Raw genomic sequence first — 11625 nt, 5'->3', positions numbered from 1 at the left:
GGGTCGGTTTTAGTTTTGAATGTTAGGTATGTTCGATCTGAAACCAGAAAATCCAAAAATAAAAAAATGGGTATTCACGGGTCGGTTTTAGTTTTAAATGTTAGGTATCCATGGGTACCCGAACAGAACATGATATAATGCATATAAAATATGTTAAATATTAAACGTTTATATTGTTATTTATTTATTAACTCAAAGTTAAATGAGTAAAAAACGTTTACGTTTTGGTATCAAAACATTAGGTGGATGATGAAATTTGGTGGTAAGAAGTCGTGAAGTAGTCGACATCAACCGAAAAACGGATATTTTAAACAATTAAACTTATTTTTTTTGGTAGCGTTTTGATTATTTTGTTCAGTTGTCGCAATTGTTTTAAATGTAATACTTCTGTACAACTTTTATATTGTAATTGATATTTTCTATAAAATGGGTTACTGTGAAAAGAACCGCAGGTAACCTCCTTATTTCGGTTGGTTTACATTTTTCTTACTAACCGAACTCAACTGAACTGTGAACATCTGTAATGGAGGTTCACCTGCGATGACTTCAAGCCATTTATGATTGTCCAGGAGTTAGTTGGTGGACGTAAGTTGGTCTAGAAACTACAACTACAAAAAAAAAAGTTTAATCAAAATCTTTCTGAAATATATTAATTTTCTTGAATAGCCAAAAATATTCAGTGCGGTTATCATAAGTACAACTTATTAAAGTAAAATCAGTCTAATAAAGTAAAAGTTGTCCATTATTTATACTATATTATAAAATATTTGACAAAAACTCTTAAAAACCATTTTCATGCATGAAGTACTAGTTATTAATGCATATTAATTAAAATTCAAGATTACAAGTAGATTGTACATAAGTACAACTTATTAAAGCTTCATTTTTTTAATTCGTATAACTAACTGTAGATAAATATAATCAAATACAAGATAAACATTTTATTTTAAATATAAAAACTCTAAAATGTAATTAGGATGAAAATTTGACTTCTAACAAAATACTTAATTAATATCTTTATAAATAATTATATTCTTAAATCAAAAATAAATTACTTTATTATTAAACATAAATTAAATTATAATAAAAATTGAATTAAAAAAATAATAGAAAAAACAAGAATTTTTAAATAGTTAATTTAATATTAATATCAGCATAAAACCCCTCCTTAAAGCATACAAAATAAGTCATTTTATATATCATTAAGTCACTACAAAACAATCATGTATAGTTGACATATAAGTTGTGGATCATATTAAACTCATTAAGCTACTAACAAACATGTAATTGGAGCTTAATGTGACCAGCATAACATCTTCTAACCTCACTTCATCATAAAAGAATATACCAACACAAAAGTATCTTGAGTTGTGCAGGTAGAGCACATGATCACCCATGATTGTTATATGGATCTCTCTATGTAATATCCAACTATCTATAAATAGACGATCCCGTATACAGTAGTACTCTTTGCCAGTTAATTAAAACAAGGCGAAATCAGCTATTTTCAATTGAAATTCAAATAAAAAATTACCCAATAACTAAAATTGTATATTTTAGGACACCTAAGAATAATATGCATTAAAATGCCAAACAACATACTATTACGCTAGAACAAATTTTTTTTGGAAATTACCAAAGTGTCTTTGACTTAGCGGTATGTGAGTCTTTGGCATCCTAGAAGGTCAAAGATTCAAACATCACCAAAGGTGATGAGGACGTGTGAGTTTGTTTGTTCTATTTGTCGTACATAAATATTATATACTTAAAAAAATGGAGATCGGAAAATATATTGTTTTAAGATATTGCATGCCACAGCCACAACCAATAAGCCCATATATATATTTAGATTAATAGGCCCAATAAGAGTCTTTGGGCTTTGATATGGATCACACCATGAGCTCATAAACAAGTACAATGTTAATTATAAAAAGTATATCTATATTATATTATAAAACATTCGACAAATACTCTTAAAAATCATTTTTAAGTATGAAGTAATGTTTATTGATACATATTACTTAAAATTCAAGATTACAAGTAAATTGTGCGTAAGTACAACTTATTAAAGCTTCATGTTTAGATTCGTGTAAATAACTACAGATAAACATAATCAAATAGGGGATAAATATCTCATTTTAAATATAAAAAATCTAAAATATAATTAGAATAATCATTGAATTCTAACAAACTACTTAATTATTATCTTCATAAAACATTATGTTATTAAACTAAAAATAAAAAAATGAATTAAAGAAAAACACAAAAAAGGAGAAATTTTAAATAGTTATGTTGGTACTAATATCAATAACTTTTTTTCATTTTTTTAATGATATATCTTCATATTTTTATTCAAAAGTAAAAATATTATCGTTTTCTTAAAACCATATAAAACTGTATTATAACATCTACTGAGACAGAATAAAACGAAACATTAAAATGAGTATATATCTCGCTGCATTGTGCGAGTACCTTCTAGTATAATGAAATGTCATTAGGGATAGATTTGGTACGGTAACATCGGCACCAAGTTTTCTTTTCCTAATATCATGTATAAGTTAGTTACATTTTGTACATAAAATCTTATATCATGTACTGACTATCTGTTTCTTGTATCAACTTAAATAATACCAGTTTTTTTGTTGTTGGTACTGTTGTTGGTATTGGTTTTCTACCAACTTCAAGTTAATATATAAAAACATGAAATTATGTTCAAATTTTGAGTGGTATTTTGAATTTTCAGATAACGTATGTAATGTTTACGGGTTTTTAATTGTAAATATTAGAACCTCTAAACATTCAAATGTTCAATCAAAATAGTTAAAAGTATAATAATTTAATATTACTATGTACCAACCAACTGTATTTGGTACCAACTAAACTTATACCAGTTTTTTTTTCCGGCCGGTACTGGTTTTGCACTCACTTCAAGTTAATATATATATAAAAACATGTAATTTTTTCAAATTTTGAGTGACATTTTGAATTTTTAGGTAACATATGTGATGTTACAGGTTTATAATTTCAAAAAATAAAGCCTATAAACATTCAAACAAAATAGTTAAAGTTATGATGTTTAACATCCGATACTTAAAAATACAAAAACTAATAGATAATTAAATAAGTCGGTATCATGTCACTACTGTGACATGTAACTTCCAATTTCGTGTACCAACCAAGTTGCATATTCTATACGGTATTACCAACCGACTATAATTAATACCAACTAAATTAATATCATATATTTTTTTTGAAGTATATAATATTTATATATGACAAATGCAACAAATAAATTCACACACTCCCCTCACACTTAGTGAAGTTTAAACCCTTAACTTCCTAGAAGGCCAAAGACTACGATACCGTTAAACCAAAGACCCTTTAATAATTGATATCATATTTAACTGATACAGTTGATACATGTGTTGGTCTGTGTTATACAAAGTTGCCACCTAAATGTCATTATGGTGTTTCACTATCAAATATAAATTTCCACCAAATAAAAAATGAAAATTAGGTCAAATTCAAATATTTGGTCAATGGAAATGGTCTAAGAGTAGTGGCAGTGGGTAATGGGTATCACCTATAAATTAATGGACAAAAGTGCCCCCACTTGGTAAATGGGAAGAAAATGTGTAAGCATCTTATTGATTTAATGCTCCATCAACTAGGGCTTATTATCTCATTAAGTTACCTTTTTTAGATAAAAAAAGAATGTCAAAAAATTAAGATATTGTCTTATTAAAATAACTGGAAGGGTACTCGTGTAATGTAATGAGATACATCTTGATTTTAATGTTTTTTTTTTGTCTCAGTCGATGTTATAATACGGTTTTATATGGTTTTGAGAAAAACGATAATGTTTTTATTTTTAAATGAAACTAGAAGAGTACTTGCGCAATGCAACGAGACACATATCGATTTTAATGTTCTATTTTATTATTTGTTTATGTCGATGTTATTATACGGTTTTATGTGTTTTTAAGAAATCAATGATGATTTTATTTTTGAATAAAATATAAATTTGAAGATATCATAAAAATTTGAAAAAAAGAATATATCAATGTTAATATCAAATCAACTATTTAAAAGTTCTATTTTTTATGTAATTTTTTTTAATTTATTTTTTATTATAATTTAATTTAAATTTAATAACGAAATAATTTAATTTTGGTGTAATAATATAACATTTTATAAAGATAATAATTAAATATTCTGTTACAACTCAATGATTATTCTAATTATATTTTAGATTTTTTATATTTAAAATGAGATGTTTATCCTGTATTTTGATTATGTTTATCTGCAATTAGTTACACGAATTCAGATATGAAGTTTTAATAAGCACAATCTACTTGTAATCTTGAGTTTTAAGTAATATGCATTAAAAAACAGTACTTTACGCATAAAATGTGGTTTTTAAGAGTTTTTGCCAAATGCTTTATAATATAGTATAGATATAAATATGAAGATATTGTAGATTTTTGAAATATATATTGATATTAGTTCCAAACTAAGAATTCAAAATTTTTCCTTTTTTGTATAATTTCTTTAATTCATTTTTTTTTTAATTTTTGGTTTAATAATATAATTTTTTATAAAGATAATAATTAAGTATTTTATTAGAAATCAATGATTATCCTAATTATATTTTAGATTTTTTATATTTAAAATAAGATGTTTATTCTCAATTTGATTAGGTTTATCTGTAGTTAATTACACGAATTCAAACATGAAACTTTAATCAATTGTATTTATGCATAATTACTTGTAATCTTGAATTTTAAGTAATATGCATCAATAAACAATACTTAATGTGTAAAAAATGGTTTTTAGAAATTTTTATCAAATGTTTTATAATATAATATAGATATGTATATATGGATATCACAGTGAATATCGTTTGCATTTTCTGTTTATTGCATCAAAGAATTAATATGTATTTAAAAAATAAAGCTTTTAAAATACAGTTTTTTTAAATAAAAACCGCACAAAGTACATTCCATCTTAATTGATTTCCTCTGTAGAAATACATGTAGTTTGACTGATACATAACTTTAGAGGTTGTTTACTAAATATTTACTGGGTAAATGTAGAGCATTACCCATACTTTATTGAGTAACTTTCGTATCCATCAAAACGGATTGTTGCTAAAATGTCTTTTACCAGATAAACGTTTACCGGGTAAGAGTTTTCTTTCTCACTTAGTAGGTAAGATTCTCGGTTCTTGTTATGTATCTTACCAGGTAAGATTTTAGATCTTTAACATGCTCAACCCGAAGGTAAATGACTCCCTGTAAGGATGTAACTGCTCACATTGTAAACGTTTGGTAAACTGCCTCCACTTACCTGATAAAAGCTTACCGTGTGTCATTTACCTTCCAGATCAGCTTTGCAAGTACTTAAAAATCTTACCCAGTAAGAAGCATAGCAATGACCAATAATCTTACTCGGTAAGCGAGGGAGAACACTTTTACCTGATAAGCGCTTATTGAGTTACCAAGGAAAAAATGCTTACCAACAATCTTGTTTTTATTTAAAATCATTTTTTTCTGTCCCTTGGACCCCGCTAGGGGCAATTCCCCTTGGAACCCTCCAAGGGCGCTGCCCCCGGATCCCCGCGTTCCCGAAATCAACTTAACTTATCCGAGCGTGCACTCCGCACCTCTGGGCTCGAATTATAGCTAAGTCCAATTTTGGCTTGTCTCACATTCATCTCGATCATACTAAATGACTCGATGACACTAAAATCACTAACAAATAGTAATAATACATATTCACTATAACATTAATTACCGCCATAAAAAAATGTTTATATGATAAGATAAATTTAGAGTAAACTAAAAATTTAGTTCCTACAATTTGTAAAAAATAACAGTTTTCATAATTACAGTTACGAAATTACAAGATGACCATCGTGGTTTGTAAAAACATCCGGATTTGGTCCCTTTAACGGCCAATTTTTTTTGTTAGACGAACGCTATTTTTTTTTCATTTTATTGAAAGGATAAAATTCGAACGTTTTCACTGACGATAATAACCATCTTGTAATTTTAAAGCGGGCAAATTGCATTAAAACATAACGTACTTTAACTTGATTCTTATTTTATGTAGCGTACTTTCAGAACTTCTATTTTGGTACCTAGATGTAAAGTTTTAAACATTTAAGTACCCAGGTAACCGGTTAAAGCATTAACCGGTTGTCATGTTGATGCGGCGAGTGATGTGGTATCCAGCTCAGTATTATTTGCTGACGTGGTTACTGACATGAAATTTTTTTAATCAAAAAATTAGTCTTCAACCGATTACTCGGGTACTTAAACGTTTAAAACTTTACATCTTTGGTATCAAAATAGAAGTTTTAAAAGTACGATATCCAAAATAGAAATCAAATTAAAATACGTTTACTTTTTTCACGCAATTTACACTTTCAAAACTATAAATACAAAACGTTTTATTTTTGACAAATAAGTTATTATGCAACCCTTTACATTGTACAACTAATACAACTCAATCTAAACCATGCATTTAATTTGATGAATATGCGATTTCATAAAAGTTTTGATTGTTTTCTAATATAAAGTATTGATCATAATTAATGAACTTTAGTCATCTTTCATAAATATTCAAATCATAATAAATAAACTCTCATCATTTTCATAAATATCTCAATTATTTGAGTTATATTGGTTGTAAAAATGAACATGATTGCATTTGAAATACAGTCTTATTTATTTATTAAAAAAATACATTTATTTCACCGACATAAATGGGTGACTCCAACACCACATTCCCAAAATAAAGAGGACAACCATCCACAACCACTACTATGGTCTCCCTTTGCGGTTTGATGTGACACCCTCCCAAAATTTCCTTTTTCTTTTTATTTTATTTTAAATAAATCTGTATAATTTATTAGAGCATCTTCAACAGCTTTTTTCTAAAACAAAAAAAAATGAGATTTTGAGCCAATATTTTGCTTCAACAACTTCCTTAAAAATAGAGAAAGTAGAAGATAGAAGGGTTTTTTTTTCCAAATATGAAGAACACCCCAAAAACTATCTTTAAAACTGGAGAAATTGTTTATCTGTTAATAGTTTCATTAAGAGGTGAATTTTGTTTGACAAAATAAAAAGTTTGTCTCTTAATAGATCTAAAACTTTCTGAATGATTTTTTGTATCGTGGACCTCCTTTAACCATTTAGCGCCCTAATTTCGTTGTAAACTATTACCAAACAATTAGATTTCATTTTGCACTATATCATGAGAGCGTTTTAATCATTTTGGTCACTTGATCATTCTGCACCAAACTATTCAGCAACTGGCAAACGGCCCCTGAAACCATCAATATGAATCTTTGAAAATAAATATTTAGAGATAAATAATATTTCAATATTATAATCAATATTGGATTCTTCAAAATAGAGAATCTATTGGAAATGAATATATTTATTTCGAGATTTTGACTTTTGGTTCTCCGTTTTGAATTTTCTTAAAGAATCTGTTATAAATGTTTTTAGAATTTACAGTATATAAATGTTTGATATTTTAAAAGCGAAAACTGAATAAATCTATCCCCCCGCCCCTTCCTCTATCACATCTCCTTTAAGTGTGTTTCTACGATGCATCATCTCCTTATGTTCCCTCTGTCTACAACATTCACCTGCTTTTGGATGTACATACATGAAGTCTATGTTTTATATGCTACCTATCGTAAATATTCATGGCTGATGTAGACAATACAATGGCTAAATCCAACGACACCATATAAGATATAACTACTCTTCCAATACGAAAGTTTTACAGATCGGCTCACAAATGAACAGTACGCAATGATACATTGTAAATTGAAGTCAAAATAGATATTACCTGAAATAACTGATCTGGCAATGAAAAAACATTAGAACTCAGTTGGATATTCAAGCATCAAGTTCACGATGGATGGTTCTCGAGCCCAACTGTGTTTGTTATTATCAGTTGCTTAAATATAGAGACACGGTAACACAAGGCCCTCGAGTTTGTGTTTGGAAGAATGCTGGTTGGAGGAGGGGTAACGGGATGTCAGTGGTGTTTCTAGAAAGAAGAGAGGGAGGGTATTTTTAATAGAAAATGAGATAAATGTGTAAAGAGAAAAAACAAATTACAACGGACTTTTTTTAATAAGGTTATCACGAGGGACCATATCCATGAGAATTTGCAAACAACAGGGACTGTAAATGTAATAAAATGAAGCATATGGACTAAATTTGTAAATTTGAACAAACCATAGGAACAAAAGGTATAGTTCACCATTTTACTTTTAACCATCCATAAATTAATATATTGATATTTTATGGGTTGTTTAGTATTGTTTATTTGAAATAATTTTTGTTTTTTTATAAAAGTATTTATCAAATTATTATAAGTCAGAAGAGTTTAATTTTTTTAAAAACTTTTTATTACCGGTTTGGCACCGGTATAAGTTGTTTATCTAAACACTCAAAAGTGTTTATTACCGGTGTCACACTGGAATAAGTCAATAAGTTATTTTTATAACTCAAATTCATGATTTTCAATATTTCCAAGTTGAAAGGTCAAAAGTGTTGATTGATTTGCGTTTGGGTTCTAAAGGTCAAAAGTATCTGAAGGTTTCAGGTTCAAATTTAAGGATGAATAAAAAATTTCTTATGGTCACGGAGGTTCAAATGCGGTGACTCTGGGTTACCCGCAAAGCAGGTGGTCGTCATGGGATTAGTCAGCTCATATAGTGTGTTGGATATTTAGGTTAATCAAAAATAAAATATTTTCAAAAATTCATTAAACCCATATTGTGTCTTTGTTTTACCAAAAATTATATGGATCGTTCAGATTTAATTTTATCTGATCCACGTATCATATATTAAATATAATTATAAAAAAATATACTGTTACAATAAACTGTTATAAGCGTCTAAGGGCTGTTTGACAGTTGCTGAATGATTATGTGCAAAATGATTAAAAAGCTCTCATGATATAATGCAAAATGAAATATAATTGTTTACAATAAAATTAGGGTGTTGAATGGTTAGAGGTCCAAGATACAAAATCATTTAGAGTTGTTTGTTTACCTCTTAATAGTTCCATTAAGAGGCAACATCTGAATCGTTAAGAGATGAATCTTGTTTGACAAAAAAAAGTTTGTTTCTTAATGGTTCTAAAACCCTCTGAATGATTTTGTATCATGGATCTTCCTTAACCATTAAGAGCCCTAATTTCATTGTACACAGTTACCAAACGAATATATTTCATTTTGCACTATATCATGAGCCTCTTGATTATTTTAACCACTTAATCATTTTGCACCAAACCATTCAGCAATTGACAAACAGCCCCTTAAGGTTTTGGAACCAATAAGAGACATTTTTTTTTTGTCATATAAGATTCACCTCTTAACGATTCAGAAACTACCTCTTAATAAAACTATTAAAAGGTAAACAAACAACCTCTGGATATACTTAACACAATTTTCCATCCCTTTGACCATTTTCAAAACTAATAGATTTGAATTTTTTATATTTTTTTAAGAAGTTCATAATGAATTTGATGGTTAGGTTCCATAATTTTTGTTTATTTAATATTTTTCTTGTTTTTTTCTCTTCATCCATATTTTACACATGTTTTCAGAATCTTTTTAAAATATATTTTAATAAATATTCCATAAAATTATATATATATATATATATATATATATATATATGGTTATTCAATAGAGAACTCAGTAATTTGTGATAACTGTGAGATCCTATCTCAACCACAAATCAAATGTTAAAATAGGGCATTTTACACATACTTGTCCTCCGTTATGATTATCAACAACAAAGCTCGAATTCTGCTACTTGGATGATTGGACAATTCAGATTCAGTTTCTTATTTGTACTCAATCTATTTATCATCCCCGAATATATCATCCGTATCTCTCTAGGCCAACTGCCACTAACTTCATGTTCCAATAGGTTCTTTTATTCTTTTCGCACTTTGAAAATTTTAGACTGCTCTACCACTGAGCTACTAAGGAATAACGGGAGATTCGATCTCATAGAGTTCATAACGGTTAAGCGACATAAGCAATAAATTGATTATATATATATATATACACACACACACACACTAGCTTATTTTTGTGAAACCATTTTTTTACACTTGAAACTTCACAACAAAACACTGTGAAGGTAACCTTCACAGTGTTCTTGCTGTGAAGGTTCATATTTTTTTTTACCTTCACAGTGTTTTCCTGTGAAATTCAAATATAAAAAATGGTTTCATAGGTCTCACGAAAATAGTCTGGTCTCTCTCTCTCTCTCTATATATATATATATGTGTGTGTGTGTGTGTGTGAATGAGTTTATTTGTTGTGTTTACCGTATATAAATATTATATCCATAAAAAAAATGATATATTTTAATCACTAAAATAAAATTCTATTATATAATTATTTATAAAAAAAAACAACTAGTGTTATTGCACTAAACAATTTATGTTCTTTAAATAATATAAATATTTTGAATTTAAATATTATTTTTATTTGATATTTATGAAATTATAAAATTTTATAACAAAAAGGAAAAATGTGGAATTCTATATAACCTTCACACCCTTTATCTTTCTTTACTCTTATCTTCCCTTTGGGTACAAGAAAAAAACATGAATCCCATTTATTCCCATAATACCCTTTTACTTTTTCTAAGAATGCAAAAAGAAATGAAGCATCTAGTAAGGCCTACACATTATTGGTGGATGAAATATCTCTCTATACTGTGTTTTCTGAAAAAAAGGTGTGCAAAAAATCATCAGATTTAGTTAAAAACTTATCGATCATAATTGGTTATTCATTGGTGTCTGCACAGGTTGACATCTGATTCAGCCTAGCAGCAAGTGAAATCGGACCAATCTAAACCACAAGGGGTGTGGCGTAGTGGTTGATGTTCTAGAGGATGTGGTTGAATATCTCATCTGGCCATAGTTCGATTCAAGGTGTACACAATAATTGTGGATACTAAGTATATTAAGGCTGATTTCTTGTAGTTAAAATTTATCGGGATTAGTTCAAACATAGCCTAGGAGGACATCCTTTCAAAAAAAAATTGAACCCATTTAAAAACCATTTAATTTGTTTGAATATATTAAATACTAGATGGATACTCACGCAATACAACGAGATATATCTCGATTTCAACGTTTCATTTTATTTTTTTGATTTTTGTCGATATTATAATACAAATGTATGTGTTTTGAGCAAACAATAATGTTTTCTTAATAAAATATATATTTGAAGATATCATAAAAATTAAAATATATATATAAAAGTTCTCAATTTTTGTGTAATTTCTTTAATTCAATTTTTTTTTATAATTTAATTTAGGTTTAATGACAAAATAATTTATTTTTACTTTAATAATATAACTTTTATGAAGATAATAACCAAGTATTGTGTTAGAACTCAATGATTATCCTAAATATATTTTAGATTTTATATTTAAAATAAGAACTTGTATCCTATATTTGATTATATTTATTTACAGTTAGTTACAAGAATTCAAACATGAAGCTTAATAAAATGTACTTACATACAATTTACTTGTAATCTTGAATTTTAAGTAACATGCATCA

Source organism: Cynara cardunculus (assembly GCF_001531365.2).
Source record: "Cynara cardunculus var. scolymus isolate 2C chromosome LG 3, CcrdV1, whole genome shotgun sequence".
NCBI lineage: Eukaryota > Viridiplantae > Streptophyta > Magnoliopsida > Asterales > Asteraceae > Cynara > Cynara cardunculus.
The sequence above is the reverse complement of the archived record's forward strand: the minus strand, read 5'-3'. Positions refer to the sequence as shown.